We start from the raw sequence: 22,160 nt of genomic DNA, 5'->3' as shown, positions 1-22,160 counted from the left end.
TATCAGGGCTGTTTGCTCATTCTCTTTGCACTTGCTCACATAGCACTTCACAGCATCCATATGTTGCCTTACCATGCCACGCCTGACTGCACATTGGCACTTCAGCCAGCGTTAAAGGTTATCAGGTACTGTCGTATTGATGTGCTCTTCAATACAGACTCACAGACAGGCTGCATGTCAGTAGCCTTCTGTCTGGTAGGTTTTTGCTGTAGAGCAAACTAAGATATCAGTCTAACACGTGACAGAAACACTACACAATTTTTCAACCAAATGGGTGTTTGGTTAGAAAGTGAATTCTTTCCAATCAATAGGGACTGCTCTCTGTCAGGGAGTTCCAATACTGTCATGGACACATTCTGCATACAATCCAAGGGCTTGGTCATGGTCAGTCATCTTTTCAGACTGGGCAAGGTCAGGAGAAATGTCTAGCTACAGTTTGTGAAGTGATCAGTGGTCAGCCTTGTAAACTCATCAGAGGCAATCAGGAGAATCGCATACTGCCCATCAAGGAGCTCCAGGCACATCAGGGGTCTGGTCAGCTGGGAGAGAAAGAGAGGACTACAGATGCTGAAGGTCAGAGTCAAAAAATGTAGTGCTGGAAAAGCATAGCAGGTCAGGCAGCATCTGAGGAGCAGGAGAGTCAATGTTTCGAGCGTAAGCTCTTCATCAGGAATGTGGGGATGGGGTTAAAAGGGGCTGAGAGATAAATGGGAGGGGAGCGGGGCTTGTTCCTTGCAGAGGGACGACCTATCACCATCACCCCCCCACTTTCATCTACCTACTGCATTCCCAGCTACCTTGCCCCTAATCCCCCCCCCCCCCCCCCCTCAATTATCTCTCAGGCCCCTTGTACACCCCCCCCCCCCCCCCCCCCCCCCCACATTCCTGATGAAAAGCTTATGCTCGAAATGTCGACTCTCCTGCTCCTCGGATGCTGCCTGACCGCCTGTGCTTTTCCAGCACCACACCTTTTGATAGGGGTCTGGTCAGTCATACCTCGGGGCTATTTGTTAAAGTCAATCAGATATCTAGGGAAAATACAGTCCTGGGGATCTACCTATTGATCGAGGAGCAGAGGTCAGTAGGGACAAACTGCCAAAAAGGGTGAGGGATTCAGGATTGGGTGAGAAAGCAGAGGTATATACAGGAGTGGGATAAAGATGGTGATGGGGTCATTCAAGGTGTTTTGGGACTATGTGGAGCAGCATTGTAGACAAAGGGTTTGGGAATTATTGGCAGTGACCATCACCATGGCTTCTACAGGGGCAGAAGGGAGAAACAGGGTAGGTGTAAAATCAGTGCTCAGGGTCAAAGTTCAATAAGGCGGACCTGGCGGAGGAATGAGCAAGGTAAAATTGGACACAGAGGGTCTGGGAGGCATCTGGTGACCAAGCGGAGCTCAGCGCTGGAAGTGTCCACCATGAGCTGTGTTCCAGCTGCCATGATGTGCAATTCTCCAGATGACATGGAAAATAACTGGGACAATGCAGGATCCATGTCTGCTGGACATCCAGATATTGAAGGGACAAATACGCAAAGCATGGGTTTACAAACTCTAACTACATTTCATTTGCAAACATTTCTTCATCCATTTGCAATGCATATAGAGTGAAAGTGCTTAGGTGTCAAATGCTGGTTAGCATTTGGTGCTTGCCAATCTAACATTGCCATCTCAATGATTCAGAAGTTAACAGCAATGAATTAAAAGGGTATATTTTTAGGTTTCAAAACACAATTTTAAATTTGTTCACACCAAAATGATGTTTCAGATCATAACAAATGCAGCCGTATTTAAAGAAGCTGCTTCTTACAGTGAGGTGGTGAGAATGATAGATGAATCATACAAGGTGTGCCAATAAAGGCTATTCTACTCTATCAAGAACTAATCCCTTTCTTTTATATTGTTATCTCAGTACAGTAAACACCTTTATTAACATTAATGCATTGAGCACTGTTTGTTCATTAAAATGTGACATGGGCATTTGTTGATAAAACACCATGATATGCTGATCACTCTTCAAACAAGCAACACATCTTTGCACTATTGTTGGACAACTGTTTGAAAAAAATCCAGAGATTGGGTTTCTCGGTGCAATTGAAGTTCATGGAATACAAGGAATAGTGACGACATGGTGTCAAAGCTCACTAAGTGGTAGGAGAGAGAGCAGTGGTGAAAGCTTGATTTTTGGACTGGGGAACATTTATCATCAGGGCAGGCATTGAGACAACTGTTTTCCTTAATACGCACCAATGATGCAGACTTGAGTGAGCAGGGTACAAATTCAAAATTTGCAGAAACCAAGGAACTTGTGAAAATTATGAACCATGAGCAGGATAGTGATACCCTTCAAAAGGGCATAAATAAGCTGGTAAAATAGGTAGACACACACCATTTGAAGTTTAACACTGAACACAGTGAAGTGAAACACTTAAGTGGACCATACAAGGTAAAGAGCATGATTCTCAAGTGCAGACAGAAACAAAGAAACTTGGTGAGTGGTTGCAGTGCACCTTATCACTCCTAAATACTTTACAGGCAACGAACTCCAGATTCCCACCAACTCCTGGGTGAAAAAGGAATCATCATACCTCCTCTATACCACCTCCCCTTTTTCTTAAATTATGTCCCATGGCCATTGGCTCCTTGCAAAGAGGAAAGGGTGCCTCCTGTCTAACCTGTTTGGGCTGCACATAATGTTACACATCACCGTCACATCTTTCCTTAGTCTCCTCACTCAAAGGTAAACAAGCCCAATCTGTCCAATCTCTTTTCATAACCGAAATTCTCCAACCCAGGCGATGTCATGGGAAATCTCCTCTTCACCTTCTCTAGTGCAATCTCATCCCTCCTGGAAGGTAGATTCCAGAGCTGCATGCAATACTGTAGCTATGGCCAAACTAAAACTTCCAGCATTAATCCACCTGTTCATCAACTCTATGATTTGACTCGTAATGGCAAGTATGCCGTATGCCTTCCTCACCACTTTACTGACCTTGTCTTGGATGGTGTTGAGATCCTGAAATGGTGTTGGAGTTGCATTCATTGGGACAGATGAAAAATATTTACTCACATTCCGGATGTTTGCCTTGGAGATATTGGACAGGCATGAGGGAGATGGGTGTTATTGACCACAGAATTCTAAGCCTCTGATCTCTTGGAGCATTGTCCTTGCACCCATCCTTATACATACTTTGATACTCAAAAGCCATAGCCCCATCAATGTCAATATTGCCCTGATCAAATGAACTGTTGAATTCTTGAGGATTTAACAACTGTCAGCTATGTCCAAAAGGTCTACCCCTCCAAGGATCTCATGGGATTTTTCTTCTTCCTTCTTTGGGCTCATTATTGTGAAAGAGAAATTTCTAGCTGCTGCCCAGCTTGCAAACAAATCCATCAACATTGGCAGATTCTGCATGAGGAAAAGAATATATACTCCTTTGTAAAATAACATCCTGATATGCTTTAAGCTGCTGCTTCATATGCCAAACCTTGAAGGGAAAGCATGAATACAACTCCACACTTCTTGGAAGTCAAGTCAGCAAATACCAGAAGACCATAAGACAGAGGAGCAGAAATTAGGCCATTCAGCCCATCAAGTTTGCTCCGCCATTCAATCATGGCTGATCTCAACTCCATTCTCCCGTTTTCTCCTCATAACCCTAATCCCCTTGACAATCAAGAACCTATCTATTTCATTCTTAAATATACTCAATGACCTGGCATCCAGAGCTTTCTGTGGCAGTGAATTCTCAATACTTCACACTTGCAATACACTTCATATATCAAAGCTGGCCTCACAGATCAGAATTTCTGTCCTTCCAACAAATGTAAACATCAATGAGTAAGACTTAAACTCCTAGGTGCACCAAAATGCTAAACCAAAGCTTTGTTTGTGTGGGGCATTTCCTCTGTTGAAACAGATAGAATCAAAGGACAGTACAACAGCACAGAAGGAGGCCAGTTGGTGCACTGTTCTGTGCTGAGTCTTTGGAAGAGGCAATTAGTCCCAAACTGAGAGAAAGTGAGGACTGCAAATGTTGGAGAGTCAGCGTCAAAAAGTGTGGCGCTGGAAAAGCACAGCAGGTCAGGCAGCAATCAAGGAGCAGGAGAGTCAATATTTCAGGCCATAGCACTTCATGAGGAATGTGGGGCAGGGGGCAGGGTGAAGGGGGCTGAGAGATAAGTGAGAGGGTGGGGGTGGGGCTGGTGGGAGGTAGCTGGGAAGGCAATAGGTGGATGCAGGTGGGGGGTGATTGTGATAGGTTGGTGAGGAGGGTGGAAGGTGGGAAGGAAGATGGACAGGTAGGACAGGTCAGGAGGGTGGTGCCGAGTTGGAGGGTTGGATCTGTGATGAGGTGGGGAAGGGAAGATTTGGAAACTAGTGAAGTCAAGAAAAATGAGTGTACAACAAATATTATTTGTGATCCAGGAGTATTGCTTATAAACATTTCAAATGACTTGTTTATTATGCCACAAAGCGTACTTGTTTTTAAGTTTGTTTATCATTCCGTAAGCTGCCAGTTCAAGAATTGGCAAAGTATGGTCAACGTTCTGGGTTTTTTTTGATGTTTAACTATTTCCACCGAACACTCTCTGTTCAGCAATATAATTTGCTGAGAGGATATTTGTCTTGTCTCATACATATTATTTGGACAAGGCAATAGAGGAATTTTGCTACTTTTGAAGTCATACTTACAGAAGTGTAGACAGTCTCAGGGGAAAATTTAATTAAAAAAAAGAAAATTATAGCCTGTGTTTAAAAAAAAAGACAGTGTATCTTTGGCTCAAATATTCCTGCTCCCTTAGTATAGACAATTCCTGATGAAGGGCTTTTGCTTGAAATGTCGATTTTCCTGCTCCTCGGATGCTGCCTGACCTACTGTGCTTTTCCAGCACCACTCTGATCTAGACTCTGGTTTCCAGCATCTGCAGTCCTTGTTTTTACCTAGTAACTTAATGCTGTTGTGAGGCATTTCACTACACACTTGTGACAGCACATCGACTGCTCACAGAATCCCTACAGAATGGAAGCAGGCCATTTGGCCCAACAAGTCCACAGTGAACCTCCGAAGAGAATGTCACTCAGACTCCCTCACCTCTTGGTAAAATCATCTGTTTGAATTGTTGGAGGTAACAAGCAAGTTAGACAAAGAAGAGACAGTTAACGTGATCTATTTGGATCTCCAGAAGGCCTTTGACAAGGTGCCATGCAGTACGCTGCTAAATAAGAGTCCATGGTGTTGGGGCAAGGTACTGGCATGAATAGAGGATTGGCTGACTGGCAAAAAGCAGAGAGTAAGGATAAAGAGGTCTCTTTTAGCTGGGAGCTGGTGAGTACTAGAGTACCGCAGGGGTCAGTGTTGAGACCACAATTATTCACATTATTCATTAATAATCTGGACAAAGGAACTGAGGGCATTATTGCTAAGTTTGCAGATGACACAAAGATAGACGAGTAGGCAGGTAGTGTTGAAGTGGGGAGACTACAAGAGGGCTTGGACCGGCAAGGAAAGTGGGCAAAGAAGTGACAAATGGAATACAACATGAGAAAGTATGAGGTTATACACCTTGGTATAAATGGGGAAAGACTTTGGAAATCTGAAATACAAAAGGAGTTGGAAGTTCTAGATAAGTGTTCTCAAGGTTAATATGGAATTCCAGTTTGCAGGATGTATTGCTAAGGCTGAGAGTTGATACTGTATCAGACTGTATTTGGAATATCATGAGCAGTTTTGGGCACCATATCTAAGGAAGGATTTGATCATCGTGAAGAGGGATCCAGAGAAGGTTTACAAGAATGGTCTCTGGAATTAAAGAGCTGTCATATGAGGAGTGATTTAGGACTCGAAGTTTGTGGGGGTGTGGAGGGGTTGGGGGCTGTGGTGAGGAAATATCATTGAAATGTACAGAATACTGAGGCGCCTGGTCAGAATGGACATTGAGTTGATGTTTCCACTCATCAAAGAGACTAGGATATGAGAGCACAGCCTCAGAGTGAAGGGGTGACCCTTTAGAACCGCGATGAGGAAGAATTTCTTTAGCCAGAGGGTGGTGAATCGGTGCAAATCCATGCCACGGAAGGCTGGCAAGGCAAATTTATTGAGTGTGTTCAAGACTGAGACGAGTTCTTGATTAGTAAGGGGATTAAAGATTGGGAGAGAAGGCAGGAGACTGGGGGTTAAGCAACATCAGCCATGATTGAGTAACAGTAGATTTAATGGGCCAAATGGTCTAATTGTGCTCCTATATCTTATGGCAAATCAAATGCTGGCTTGGTGTTAATTAATGCTTCAAGAGGCTCTATAATTTTGCAAAACTACCTGCTTAATCCATTTAAAGCAATGTCTCAGGCTGGCAGTTCAGGCTGGCCAAGTTAATGCCAAGAAATCTCAGGGCCCCTAGCCACACCTGAGGCAATACCAACTGACCTGCATTTTCTTGCTCGATCTGAATGGGATGGAATGTTTGCCACTCTTTCTTCCTTTTTAAAGATTGCTTTTATCAGGCACAATCGTTCTTTTTCTTCCCCCGCCCCCCCCACCCACCCCCATCGTCTAAACACATCTTCTAGTTCCATTTAATTTTTAAATGATAAAAATTCTTATTTGCCAATTGCCAATACACAAATCCGTCTTCTGTTGTAATTTTTTGACTATAAAGTGGGTTTTTTTTCCTTCCTGAGTGGTTTCAGCTTTTGATCGTCCTTTTCCCGTACTGATTAAAAGGAAGTTGGGCTTTTATGTCGACTCTTTTTGTACTTTCTCCAAACTTTCTCCTAATCTTCGTTTTTATCTCTTCAATATTTGGTTTAATACACCTCAGTTTTATTTGCATCCTTTTGTCACCAAACGTCACTGTTGGAGAAGCAATTAAAAAATTCTGTTCTCTTGTCAACTTGTTGAATGTCACAGTTCATTGGCTTTTATTTTCAATTTATACTCCAGATATGACTGATTCTCCATATACTGTGCATCAACTGTTTTAATTTATTTTTGAAGAAAAACTAACATATGAAAGTATTTTCCTTAGGCTGAATTTTCTACTTTCCTTCTGTACTTCTCTACCCACCCTTCACTCCATCCAATTTTTATATTGAAATTTTAAACTCCACAATAGTATCAATTGAGAGATTCACATTGAAAATTCTGAGTCGTAGAGTCACACAGCATGGAGACAGAGCTTTCGGTCCAAATAGTTCAATGCTAGACATAATCCCAACCTGAACTAGCCCCACCAGCCTACTGGTCCATATGCTTCCAAAGCTTTCATGTACTTTTTCTTTTTAAACGTTATGACTGTGCCTGTGTCCACCGCTTTCTTAGGAAGGTAATTCCACATACGAACCACCCTTTGTAATTTTTAAAAAAAATGCCCCTGTGTCTTCTTTTAATTTCTCTCCTCTTACATTAAAAATATGCCCCCTAGTTTTTAAATCTCCCATCTAAGGGAAAGTCACCCAACCATTAACCAAATTTGCTGTATATTAAAAATCCTGTTGCAGAATTTCAAAAGTAGCAAAATTCACCAATGCTACCTTCTCATACTTTGTCCATGGTGGCCAATTTTGTCTGTCTCTCTGTAAATTTTTCTTTCCTCAATCACACCGTCCTACTCCAAAAATTCTCTACCCTTGTCCACCTCAGCTGAATTGCCCTTTCTTCATAATACAAGTACCTATGCAACATCAACTGCTTTTCTCATTCTCCCCACAACTGTCCTTGGGATTCCCTAATTATTTATCCTCCATCCTCTTCTGCCATTCATGCACAGTCAGCAATCTCCAGCTCTGCCTTTGTATCACATGCTTTTCACTGCTGCATTGCTGATGTTTTCATCATTAAGCGAACGTTGGTTTTGTTCAGTAAAAGGCTGGAAGGACAAGGTCTATCCTTTGGCCTCATTGCTAATTTCATGCTATACATTAGTTCAATCTCCTACTCCACATTCTCAGGTAGAACTTGATTGAGAATGTGAGCAATGTTCTATTCACATCCTCGCTGAGTCCCAAATGCCACTAGGTTCCATCTAGTCGGTACAACATCGAGAGCCAAAGGGCCTGTACTGCGCTGTAATGTTCTATATTCAATGTTCTATCTCAATGTTGATGCCATGTGGTTGAAGGGTCTCAAGGCGGAAGATGAGGTGTTCTTCCTCCAGATGTTGTCTGGTTTAGATTTGGTGGCGGATGAGGCCCAGGACTTGCATGTCCTTGGGGAGTGGCATTCTCCACCACCAAATCAAAGTCACCCGACGACTAGAGGAAGAACGCCTCACTCCCGCCTGGGGACACTTCAACCACACAGCATCAATGTTGACTTCATTAGTTTCCAAATCTCCCCTCCACCCATCTCATCCCATATCCAACCCTCCAACTCAGCACCACCCCCTTGACCTGTCCCACCTGTCCATATTCCTTCTTACCTATCCAATCCACCCTCCCCACTGACCAATCATAATCACGTCGCACCTGCATCCACCTATCGCCTTCCCAGCTACCTTCCCCCAGCTCCACCTTCCCTCCTATTTATCTCTCAGCCCCTTTTCCCTCACCACATTCTTGATGAAGGGAGGAAGTGGATGGAATGACAAAAAATGAAGAAATTCTTAAATTTGGAGACAGATCATTTAAGAGTGAAATTGGGAAACTTCCTTTCATAAAATGTTTACTGAAGATCTAGAACTTGCTGTAAAATTCAAATTTTCATGCTGTTATTTTGTTAGTTGATGAAATCTAGGTATGCGGAAGGAAGTAAGCAAACACAATTAAATTACAAATTAACCCTGTTTCATTGAATAGTGAATTGTTTCTCCTATTACCGTTCTTTACAGAAATCATGGATTGAGGGTGAGATATAGATTCACTGAAAGCAGCAAAGTCCAATAGCTCACCCAGGTAACTGTTTTCAAGTTTAGTTTTCTTGCTAACTCTGGCCCAGATGATTCTGATCCTAACCACCCTAAGAGTCTAGTGTACAGGAAATCTCCAGCTTCTATAAATAGCCGGGTTGAGATCAGTTAGCTCAACCTGAGATATACATCAGTTAAAACCTGATATGCATATCTCTCAGTTCTTCTTCAACACTTAACACATTTCAAGGTTAAAAAGTCATTCTATTCAATACTGCTACTACATGTCTCTACGAGTAGATCTTTATATATCAATCTTGTGTTAGCCTCACACAAGCACTGCAAAGCTCTGTGGCGTTCAGTAGACTACTATCTTTAGGTCAACACTTATTTCAGTGGATCTCCCATTTGCTTTCCAGAAAAGAACCTCTGTTGCTTTTTAGTCCTAGGGATTTTTCAGCAGTATTGTATTTTTTAGCAGATATACTAGCATCCTCATTTCAAAGGCCTCTAATTTCTTCCACGAATCTTCATTTGTTGTCCAGGTCTTTGCAGCAAGTAGATAACATTTGCCATCGCATAAGCTTTTTCCTGGCAACTAGCTTGAGTTTTCTTGTTGTTGCATTAAAGTACAGAAGAATTCACAGACATTGGTCAACAGTGTTCTTTCACTTAGCTACATGACAATGGAGCTGTGGTCACTCAATTTCAATGAAAAGGAATCTCTGAATTAGTGAATGAATAGAAACACAATCTATCTTTTTAGGTGGTGTAGCACATTTGTTTTCCCAAAGTTCAGGTGCAAATCTCACCACTTTCCCACAGTAATAATATTCTTTTCATGTGACATGGGTCATGATCTGAGCTTGAACTGTTGGCGTTAGTAATGGATGTTTGAGTATGAAGGCAAGGGCACCTCAAGATGGAAGCCCCCTCTGAGGAACTGGAAATCATTTCAAATGATTTGTGCCCACAGCTTCCAAACCATCATTCTGGAGGGACAAACCTTCTGCGGGACTGTCTGTGGCTGTCAGATCCTGCCCTTTGGCAGACGCTGCCTGGGTAGTGTGGGATGGGGTGGAATTGACAGGCTACCTGGCTCTGAAATGGCAATGATACGCCGACCAAAGCCATCAGAAATGTCACTATTTCAACCATGAGTGGACAAGTGAAATTCAGGACAGGACGTGTGTACATTGGAATTCATTATAACTCACAAAAAAAAAATGTGCGTGTACATGTGAGCGTGCAGTTTTAAATGTAAAGCCTTTTCATAACTCTAACCTGCTTTGGGGACTCACTCAATTCCAGTTTCTTCAGAAGTGCTTTGAGAATGGCGGGGTGGATAATCAATCCACTGTCAGGAAACAGAAACAGCTTCTAAGAAGTCTGTATCTGTCTCATGTCACGACATTCTTATCTTTAACTCACTCAGCTGGGGACACCTTGAGCAAAAGAAGACAAAAAGAGCCAAAGCAATGAAGTGATTGTATGTGCAGCACTGCCGGAGGGTGTGGAGTTGTGACGAAAGAAGATTTTAGGGAGCGAAGACAGAGGTTAAAAAGCAGGACTTCAAAAGCAGGAATTTTAGGATTATTCCAAGTCCCACATGCCAGTGAGCATAAAATTAGATTGAATAAAGTGATTGATTATGGCCTGAAAGCTGATATAGGAGGGTGGGCATTTCTGAGGGGCTTTTTCTGGTGAATGTGGGATCCATACAAGCCAAAGGGTAGGCAATGACCTAGTGGTATCATTACTAAATTATTAATCCAGTGACCACAGGTAAGGGGCTGGGGGCCTGTGTTAGAATCTTACCATGGCTGATCGAGGAATTTGGACTCAATAATAATCTGAAAATAAGAGTTTAATGATGACCATGAAGCCATTGACAATTGTCAGAAAAATCTCATCTGGTTCACTAATGTCCATCCTTACCTGGTCTGGCCTACATGTGAATCCGGATACCTAGCAATGTGGTTGACCCGTAACTGCTCTATGGGCAATTAGGGATGGGTAATAAATGTTGACCTAGCCAGTGATGCCCACAACCCATGAATGAATAAAAAAACTCTACATGTGAACAGTTTGTGCTGAACATCCTCGGGTGGAGATTTGTTAGTATTGTTGAGGAGGATTTAAACTAGACTGACAGTGTGACAGGAAACTGAGGGTAATTTCAGAGCAAGGATTGGAAGATAGTGAGTGTCTCTGAAAGACAGTAAAAGCACAGGTTAAAATGTATTCAACACAGGAATTTAGCACTATTAACAGCTATATGCAAAGAGCATTTTGAATAAAGGCAATGAGTTGAGGGCACAGGCAGACACATGGTAATGTGATATCATTGCTATAACAGAAAATTGGCTAAGAAAGAGACAAGGGTGGCTGTTCAATAGCCCTGCAAATAAAGATTTTAGGAAGATTGGAGAGGGGATAAAATAGGTGGCGATGCAGTGTTATTGGGTAAAGAAACAATCTGTCATGAGGAAGAATTTAAACTAAATAAATCATCAAATGTGAACATATGGGTTGAGCATATAAATAACAGAAGATAGCCACACAGCTAGAAGTGTACTAAAGCATCTCAAATTGTGAGAAGGAGTTAGAAGAGCAGATATGGAGGCAAATCTCTGAATGAAAAAGTGTGGAGCTGGAAAAGCACAGCTGGTCAGGCAACATCTGAGGAGCAGGAGGGTTGATGTTTCATGCATTCCTGAGATTCCTGATGAAGAGCTTATGCTCAAACTGTCAACTGCCTAACTGGCTGTGCTTTTCCAGCACCACACTTTTTGACTCTGATCTCCAGCATTTGCAATCCTCACTTCCTCCAAATCTCTGCAAAAGCAACAACAATCCAATGATGAGGGAAATTGTCCAGGTGTCTCCTGTACACAAAAACCAAGATAATCCAACTTGGCCCATTACTGTCCCATGTCTACTCTCAATCTTCAGTGATGTGATTTTAGGCATTATAAACACTTGATGAACAATAACTTGCTCATGAGCACTCAGTTTGACTTCACTCAACTCCTGATCTCAACTATGGCTTTAGTTGAAGAAGAGATGGATTCCAGAGGTGAGGTAAAAGTATCTGCTCTTAGCATTCAAGAATGGCATCAAGAGGCCCTGGAAAGACTAGCTTCAATGGAATCAAGAGCAAAGTTCTCCATTGGTTGGAGTCATACCTGGCACAAAGGAAAATGGCTGTGGTTGTTGGAGATGATCATCTCAGTTCCAGGAGCTCCTCAGGATAACTGTTTTTCTAACCAACCTATTCAGAGATATGATTGCACGCCAATGAAGCGGGTGGGAATTGAACCTAGATCTCTAGGTCCATGTCCAGAGGTAGGGACAGTACCACAGTGGTATAAGAGGGCCAGTTCCTCAGAGTAGTGTCTTTGACTCGACCATCTTCAGCTGTTTCATCAATGACCTTCCCTCTCTCATAAGGTCAGAAGTAGAGATGCTTGTTGCTGATGACAAAACGCTCAGCATCATTTGTGACTGCTCAGATACTGAAGCAGTCTACACCTACCTATAAAAAGACCTGGACAATATTCAGACTTGGATTGACAAGTAACATTCACACCACAAAAATGATGGGTATTGACCATCTCCATTAAAGGAGAATCTACCCATTGTTTCTTGACGTTCAAAGGGATTCCCATCACTGAATGCCCTACTATCAACATTCTGAGGATTAGCATTGATCAGAAACTGAACTGGACAAGCCATATAAATACTGTGGCTACAACAGCAGGTCAGAGGCTAGGAGTGCTGCAGCGAAACTCCCTTCCTGATTCACCAAACCTTGTCCATCATCTAATGTGGCTCACTGCTGCTTCACAGCCCCAAGGACCTGGGTTCAATCCCACCCTTGGGTGTCTGTCTATGTGGAGTTTACATATTCTCCCCATGTCTGCGTGAGTTTTCTCTGGGTGCTCCAGTTTCCTCCCACAGTCCAAAGATGTGCAGGTTAGATGGATTGACCGTGTTAAATTGCCCACAGTATTGGATGTATAAAAGCAAGGGAGTTTTGCTAAACCTCTTTACAATACCAGTTAACTCACAGTTGATGCATTGTGTTCAATTCTGGCACTATATTTTAGGAAGTGGAGTATTGCAGAGGGCATAGAGATATTTTTTGAAATGGTACCATGGATGAGGGGCTTCTGTCTGTGGAATTGGAGCTGAGACATTTAAGCAGAGATTTGTCTGAGGTGTGAATTGAGTAAATAGGAAAGAAATCTTTCCAAAGTCAGAAAGCTTGGTAATCGGACAGGAACCCAGATTTACACTGACTCTCTAAAGAACCTTGAGCTAACACGAGAAGCTTTTTTTTGAACCTAGCAAATTGTGATCTGGAAAATACTGCCTGGAAGGGTGGTGGGAGCACCAGCAACTTTGAATTCAGAACTGCATCAGTATTTAGAGGGAAAATGATTACTGGGGCCACAGGGAAAGAGCAGGACTCTTCTAAAATGTTGGGAAAGGCATATGGGTTGAATGACCTCTTTCTGTGCTGTATCATTCTATCATTTCATATCGGAATGGAGCTAAGTTAAGAAGCTAACTTAAATGAGTCAGTGTTCTGGTGGTGCACCTGGCATATGCCGAAAACAGCTTTCAAGCCCTTTAAATATACAAATAAGATCTCACCGTGACCTTGATAGTATATTAATTTCACATGAGGTAAGTTTCGGCACTTGAAGGGGTTTGTTAAAATGAGCCTCACAGCCCAATATCAATCTGGCTGTGGACTTACTTGTTACAGCAAGGGGAGTTTACCCTGACACAAGCCAGCACAAACCAATTGTGTAGTAAAGGTTTTTGAGGAGTGTTACGCATTATGCTGGGATAGTATGGCAAATGAACAAGGGATTGTATTACAGATCACAAAGGGTTAGCACTAACTGAACCTGCAGATAGAGTTTGACTGAAGAACTTGATGGGTAAGTTCAACATTCCATCTGAAGATGTGAAATACATAAATGTCTTGGCCTCATACTCAGGCTCGAGTTTACTGTTTTGTATTAGGTTTCTAAAAATTATTTTATGATGTGCATGTGCAAGTATTGTTGCTACATCTCTGTTAAAAAGTGGGAGATTGAGTTATTGGCCATATTGTTACAGTCAAGTATCATGCGATTCCACTTTCACTCTCTAATAATTATAATACTCTATATTATCATGTCACTCTCATTCTATCCATTTCACAGGATGCTGCACAATCTCATTGGGAATTTTGTTGTCTCCCAGCTATTCATTTAGAGCCAAAGAGTCATAGAAATGTATAGCGTGGAAACAAACCCTTTGGTCCAACTTGTCCATGCTGACCAGATATCCCAACTTAATCTAGTCCCATTTGCCAGCACTTGGCCCATATCCCTCTAAACCCTTCCTATTCATACACCCATCCAGATGCCTTTTAAATGTTGCAATTGTACCAGCCTCCACCACTTCCTCTGGCAGCTCATTCCACACACACACCACCCTCAGTGTGAAAAAGTTGCCCCTTAGGTCTCTTTTATATCTTTCTCCTCTCACTCTAAACCTATGCCCTCAAGTTCTGGACTCCCTCACACCAGGGAAATGACTTTGTCTATTTATCCTATCCATGCCCCTCATGATTTTATAAACCTCTATGAGGTCACCCCTCAGTATTCGATGCTCCAGGCTCAACCTATTCAGCTTCCCCATATAGCTCAAATCCTCCAACCCTGGCATAATCCTTGTAAATCTTGTCTGAACTCTTTCAAGTTTCACAACATCCTTCAGAATTGCACTCAATATTCCAAAAGTGGCCTAACCAACGTCCTGTTGAGCCGCAAGATAACCTCCGAACTCCTATACTCAATGCACTAGCCAATAAAGGAAAGCATACCAGATGCCTTCTTCACTATCCTATTTACCCGTGACTCTATTTTCAAGGAAGTATGAATCTGCATTCCAAGGTCTCTTTGTTCAGCAACACTCCCCAGAACCTTACCATTAAGTGTATAAGTCCTGCTAAGATTTGTTTTCCCAAAATGCAGCACCTCGCATTTATCCAGATTAAAGTCCATCTGCCACTCCTCAGCCCATTGGCCCATCTGATCAATATCCCGTTGTAATCTGAGGTAACCTTCTTCGCTGTCCACTACACCTCCAATTTTGGTGTCATCTGCGAACTTACTAACTATACCTCCTATGTTCATATTCAAATCATTTATATAAATGATGAAAAGTAGTGGACCCAACACCGATCCTTGTGGCACTCCACTGGTCAGAGGCCTCCAGTCTGAAAAACAACTCTCCACTACCAGTCTCTGGATTCTACCTTCAAGCCAGTTCTGTATCCAAATGGCCAATGATAATTTGGATTGATTCTATCAATGGATCATTTTGGAATTAAGATTGTGCTTTCAACTGATGTTTAGAATTAAAAGCCTCATCATCCACTTGGAAATAAATGAAAAATATATTTCCTTTAGTGTGACTCTTAGCAGTGAGATCCCAGAAAAACAATAATTCCAACACAGTTCATTTGATCTTACACTGTTACATTTGGCATATATTAGAGTCATAGAGATGTACAGCATGGACACAGACCCTTCGGTCCAACCTGTCCATGCCGACGCAGATATCCCAGCCCAATCTAGTCCCACCTGCCAGCACCCAGCCCATATCCCTCCAAACCCTTCCTATTCATATACCCATCCAAATGACTCTTAAATGTTGCAATTGTACCAGCCTCCACCACTTCCTCTGGCAGCTCATTCCATACATGTACCACTCTCTGTGTGAAAAGGTTGCCCCTTAGGTCTCTTTTATATCTTTCCCCTCTCACCCTAAACCTATGCCCTCTCGTTCTGGAGTCCCCGACCCCAGGAAAAAGACTGATGTTATTTTTGCAGGGAAATTCTCCTGATATCCCACAGATACTTTGACAAGAGATGGAGAAATACCTGACAGAGTCACAAGCTTTTTAATAGATTATTGCACCATGCAGATAATGTGGGGTCAAAATTATACCTAACATTGCATTTTAGGAGGGTGAATGCAATATTAAGTTAGCTTCATTTATTAGACCAGAACTACTAGAATATATGTTTGGGCTATAACTTCCCATTGCTATCCCAGTGATGGTCAGAAAGTTCAAAACGTCAGCCAATCTCTGCATCTCACATCTCATTAACAAGACATGCAAGGTTCTATGGTAAAAGCAAGGTTCTATGGTAAGAACAAGGTGCTATGGTAAGAGTTTTGTTCATTCATGAACAAAATTACCCAATAACAGTAACAATTATTAAGAATAATCCTAGAGTAAATGAGGTAGGAAAGTTTGCCTGGGTATTAACTGGAAAGTTAGATTGTCCTTGCCTAATATAAAGGGAGAAAGTGAGGACTGTAGATGCTGGAGATCAGAGTGTGGTCCTAGAAAAGTACAGCCAGTCAGGCAGCTTCAGAGGAGCAGGAGAGTCAACATTTTGGGCATAAGCTCTTCATCAGGTATGAACCCTTTACATATACATTAGCTCTTAGCCCTTCATCAGGCCTAAGGTAAAATCCAATAATCCCAGTTCACTGAGAAGTGCTTAACTAAAATGCAAATAAATGCATGCAGCTACATTTCTCCTTTCCCTAGCATGAGATATGACCTTGATATCATTTTGTTCAATACATTTATATGTGATCATTATATTTTAAATACTTTAATTAACCACCATTCAATCTCTGATGGTGTTTCAAATAGTTGCACAAAGTGTTCTCTCTTCTTAGTCCCTGCTATTTTTGGATTGCTGCCTCTCTTATGTTTTTAGCCTTCTCTTCTCTCATTTTCTTTTCTTCTTCCTTTTCAGGTTGAGACGGTGGATAGTATAGCGTGGTCTGGTAGGGGAACAGAGGTACCAGGGGCTGTTGTCCACAACTGGAGTTTGACTGTCAAAAAAATGTAGCCCTCAGTCGATCTGACACTCTCACCTCCCCCAATTATTCATATGTCTGCCTGCTTCTTTAGCCCTTTTCATTCCAACTCGATCTGCTGTAACTCATCACGTCTGAAGCCCACACTGACACCTATCCTACAGAAGGGTTGTTTGCAAAAACCAAAAGTCCCCTCACTGTCCAAACGTTTTGTTCCTGCTTCTTCTTTCTCCGCCTGGTTTTCTTAAATCTATTTTATTTACTTTTAGAACTCAGTTTACACATATTTTTGGAAAGCTCAAAATAGAATAAGGAAAGATACTAGTTGTTTACCTCCCTTCTCTTTTTATTTATTCGTGGAATGTGTCATCAGTGGTCTTATTGCCCATCCCTAGTTGCCCTTGAGAAAGTGGTAGTGAGCTGCCTTCTTGAACCTCTGCAGTCTAATTGCTGTCAGGGAGGGATCTCCATTTCACTCAGGGTTAGCAATTACTGTTTCTCTCTGACATGTCCAAGCATTTCGTATTTACATTCTCTTAACAAAATGCTACACAGATAATTAGTTGGCTTAAAAATTCAACTTCTTTTAAAATATTGAACATTTGGAACTGGAATTTTTTGATGTTGATTGCCAGATGGAACCTATGCTAATTGTTGAGCTTACTCCAATTACCCTCCCATTGATTTGTGTTTTTACGTTGGGCTGCACCTAATGCTTACACATATCGATTGTCACGTGTAAACACCCTACAAACTATCTCAGCAAAGACTGTGAATGGAAACTGAATCTGCTCAGTCAGTATGGCTCAACTATTATCCTTATAAACTCTATTACATTGGTAAAACTCACATGGTAGAATTCTGTTATAAAATAGAATCCAGTAGCTGCCTCAGCAAATGATAGAGTGCTGCCCATGCCTCTGAATAATTACGCAGAAGCACTAATGTGGAAACAAAAACGTGAAGTGACACTTGTATTCAGACTGAAAAATGTGCATTTGTTCAATAGATGTACTCACCACATAAAAGCCACCTGAATGGAAGCCATGGATGAATACCTATCTCCTCAATTATTGATACCAGCATATCTGTCCCTTTTGCATACAGGATTTGTTTCTAAAGAGAAGCTGCAATTTGTTCAGCTACTTACAAAGGAGATCAGAAGGCTCAATACTTTCAAACTGTACTTTGTTTCACCCTTAACACTGTTGCCTTATCTAAACAAAAGTTGTTGAATTAATGTCAGCAAACCACATTATTCATCATTTGAGTTCTCACCCTTCCCTTTTGTGTCATACCTCAGTCTTTCCATATACTTAGTATTAGAACAGAACAATGCTCAAAGCTTTTTCTACTCATACAAGCCATGCATTTTCAACCAATATTGTTAAGATAACTGCTTCCTTCGTTCTCTGTCAGCCTGAGTATAAATAATTCCACTTACACAATGTTACAGACAAGGCCAGACCACTCAAAACGTTCTCAAGCAGGCAGCCCAAGACCATAACTTTGCAATTTGTTTTGATAAGTGTACAGTAAAAATTACCCAGAGTAAGTAGGCTAGGTTGACTACTACATTTTAAAGTAGGCAAAAAATTATTTACAAGGTTACACAATGAAACACAAAGAACAGAATAAAGAATGCCTACAGAATTCAGCTATCCAACTAGACTTAATTATGTTGTTCTGAATATACACAACAGTCCCAATAAGCAAACTCCCTTCAAAGACCAGTATAAATGGAACACCTGCTTACAGGTTGAAGTTGAGAGGCAGAAAAGAGAGCGTTACCACACAGTTCCCTGTTGAACTTCCAACCAGTTCACGATTGAACTAAAACTGCTCAGGTCAGTTAGAGAGCTGACCACTCCCTTTTCTTTATACAGGTCACTTCTGAAGCAGGACCACTTTGGTCTGAAGTCTCATCTGTTTACATATAAACAAAAGGCTATCCCAAATCCTTTTCATCTCTGTACCAAACCAGACTGATCGCAGCCTGGCCTGATTTATTGGCCCTCTGAAAAAAATCAAGGACAGATATTGAGCCAAGCAACAGCATTTAGAAAAACAAGGGACAAGCTTTGTGATAACAAAGGTTCATTGCTGCGGCATAGTATCATCGAATATCTGATATTCCTGTCTAAGTACTTTTAACAAACCTTTATTTATTAACTTACAAAAGCTAAAATATTATATAATGTTTACAATTTTGTTGAAGCATCAAGTACTGAATTTCTTTTACATTTTCATGGCATTACTGAGACAGTCAGCAGTTGGTTGTCTTTGGATTCAATGGTATGTTGGGCCATTTCAGAGTAGAAGTAACATTGCAGACCTCCTTCACAGGGGGGGGGCAATTGAACTGAATAGGTTTTTAAGTTGTTGGGAAGACATACTTATGTTTACAGACTACAGCGTATCTGGAAAACCCTGGAGATTTTTGGTCTATTTGGATTGAAAAGTACTTTTACATGTGGCTTGTTGGAAATAAAGCCAACAGTTTAATGTTTGGTCTAGGCTACTTCCTGTTATTACTGGAAATGAAATGACTTGTAGAAACAGCTAAACAAAGCTTGAGATGGGAATAAGAGGTAGGGTTTACTGTCTAACTTATTGGGAAAATATAGCTTTGAGGGGACCAGGGACTGCTACAACAATAATTCACCACCAATCCTCTTTGGGCTTAGAATTCTGTTTTATAGATCCAGAAGTAAGAGAAAAGAAGACACAACGGAAGCTATAAACTCTCTCCTGGAATCCTGATTTGCAGTAGTTTCTGAGAACCTGACAGAGTTTGCAAATTCCAGTATCTCAGTATGCCTGGTAAAACATGAAAAGCTGGAATGTAACTATGCTCTAGATGCTCAAATTCATGTTGCTTGGAATCATATCATTAATCTACAGCTATCAGCTTCATCACCAGACAAAAGTGGATGTGAGAAGGCATCACATTCTCTTGTTTGGTTCCAGATCTTTGGTCCATATGGATTCTTTTTTTACCTTTTTGCTTTTTTAAAAAACATATCAAGTTTGCCCATTCTTATTCTTTCAGTGGGGGTGCCCATGTGTGGGATATTGTGGGAATATAGTTTTCTTTTTGGATCATGGCTTAGATATTAAACAGCAATTTCCACTTACTTTAGGAATAGGTTTTGTTTACAAGGAACAGAGTATTATGAGTTCAGTAAAGAAGACTTCTTTATTGGTGGACTTCTTCTATACTGCATAGTAGTAAAAAGGAGTGGATTTGGCCATTTTGGTAATTGAATCAATAGATTTATATTAACGGTGTGATTAGTGGAATAGCTCACTGCTTCCATCAAAGCTATAACACAACAATTTAGATTACATTACAATGTGGAAACAGGCCCTTCAGCCCAACAAGTCCACACTGCCCCGCCGAAGTGTAACCCACCCATACCCCTACATGTACTCCTTACCTAACACTACAGGCAATTTAGCATGGCCAATTCACCTGACCTGCACATCTTTGGACTGTGGGAGGAAACCGGAGCACCTGGAGGAAACCCACGCAGACACGGGGAGAGTGTGCAAACTCCACACAGTCAGTCACCTGAGGCGGGAATTGAACCTGGGTCTCTGGTGCTGTGAGGCAGCAGTGCCAACCACTGTGCCACCGTGCCGCCCACTGTGCCACCGTGCCACCCATGAGAGTGATCTATGATCTATGATCACTGTCATGGATAATGGTTTTGTATTCTTTATTTAAGTGAATTGAACTTCCATCAGCTACTACAGTGGATCTCCAGAACATTTGCCTGTGTCCTTGCATTTCCAACCTCATGGTTCAGAAACCCCGCACCGTCCGGTTCTACCTCCTACCCAAGATCCACAAGTCTGACTACCCCAGCTGACCTAGCATCTCAGCCTGCTCCTGCTCCACTGAATTCATCTCTACATACTGTCCTACCCCCCTAGTCCAGAAACTCCAAACATACGTTCGGGACACCACCCACACCCTCCACCTTCTCTAAGATTTCTGTTTCCCCGGCCTCCAATGCCTTATCTTCACCATGGACATTCAGTCCCTCTACACCTCCATCTGCCATGACCAGGGCCTTCAATCTCTCTGTTTCGACCTCTCCCGACGTCCCCAACAGTTCCCCACTGACACTCTTATTCGCTTGGCTGAACTGGTCCTCACTCTCAACAATTTCTCCTTCAAATCCTCCCACTTCCTCCAGATGATTGCAATGGTCACCCACATGGGCCCCAGCTATGCCTGTCTCTTTGTTGGCTATGTAGAACAGTCCATCTTCCATAGTTACACCAGCACCACTCCCCACCTTTTCCTGCATTACATTGATGACTGCATCGATTCCATCTCGTGCTCCCATGAGGAGGTTGAACAATTCATCAACTTCACCAACACATTCCACCCCGAGCTTAAATTCACCTGGACCATCTCTGACACCTCTCTCCCCTTCCTGGACCTCTGCATCTCCAACAATGGTGACCAACTCAATACTGACATTTTCTACAAACCCACTGACTCCCACAGCTACCTGGATTATACCTCCTCCCATCCTGCCTCCTGCAAAAATGCTATCCCTTATTCCCAATTCCTCCGCCTCTGCTACATCTGCTCCCAGGAGGACCAGTTCCACCACAGAACACACCAGATGGCCTCCTTCTTTAAAGACAGTAATTTCCCATCCAATGTGGTATATGGTGCCCTACTGCGCATCTCATCCACTTCCTGCACCTCTGTCCTTGAACCCCACCCCTCCAACCACAACAAGAATAGAATCCCCGGTCCTCACCTTTCACCCCACCAACCTCCGTACATATTGCATCATCGTCCACCATTTCCACCACCTACAAACGGACCCCACCACAAGAGATATATTTCCCTCCCCATCCCTATCCACTTTCTGTACTCCATTCCCTCTGTGATTACCTCGTCAGGTCCCCAACAACCCACCCTCCCCTCCCAGCACCTTTCCTTACCACCACAAGAATTGCAAAACCTGCGCCCACACCTCCCCACACACCTCGATCCAAGGCCCCAAGGAGCCTTCCACATCCATCAAAGTTTCACCTGCACTTCCACACATGTCATGTATCTGTTGCTCCCGATGCGGTCTCCTCTACACTGGGGAGACTGGACGCCTTCGCTCAGAGCACTTCAGGGAACATCTGCAGGACACCCGCATCAATCAACCCCACTGCCCCATGGCCAAACACTTAACTCCCCTTCCCACTCTGCCGAGGACACACATGTCCTAGGCCTTCTCCATCGCCAGTCCCTTACCATCTAACACCTGGAGGAAGAACACCTCATCTTCCACCTCAGAATCCTCCAACCCAATGGCATCAATGTGGATTTCACCAGTTTTCTCATTTCCCCTCCCTCCACCTTACCCCAGTTCCAAACTTC

The sequence above is a fragment of the Chiloscyllium punctatum genome, chromosome 2 (assembly GCF_047496795.1).
Source record: "Chiloscyllium punctatum isolate Juve2018m chromosome 2, sChiPun1.3, whole genome shotgun sequence".
Classification (NCBI taxonomy): domain Eukaryota; kingdom Metazoa; phylum Chordata; class Chondrichthyes; order Orectolobiformes; family Hemiscylliidae; genus Chiloscyllium; species Chiloscyllium punctatum.
Note: the sequence above shows the minus strand (reverse complement) of the source record.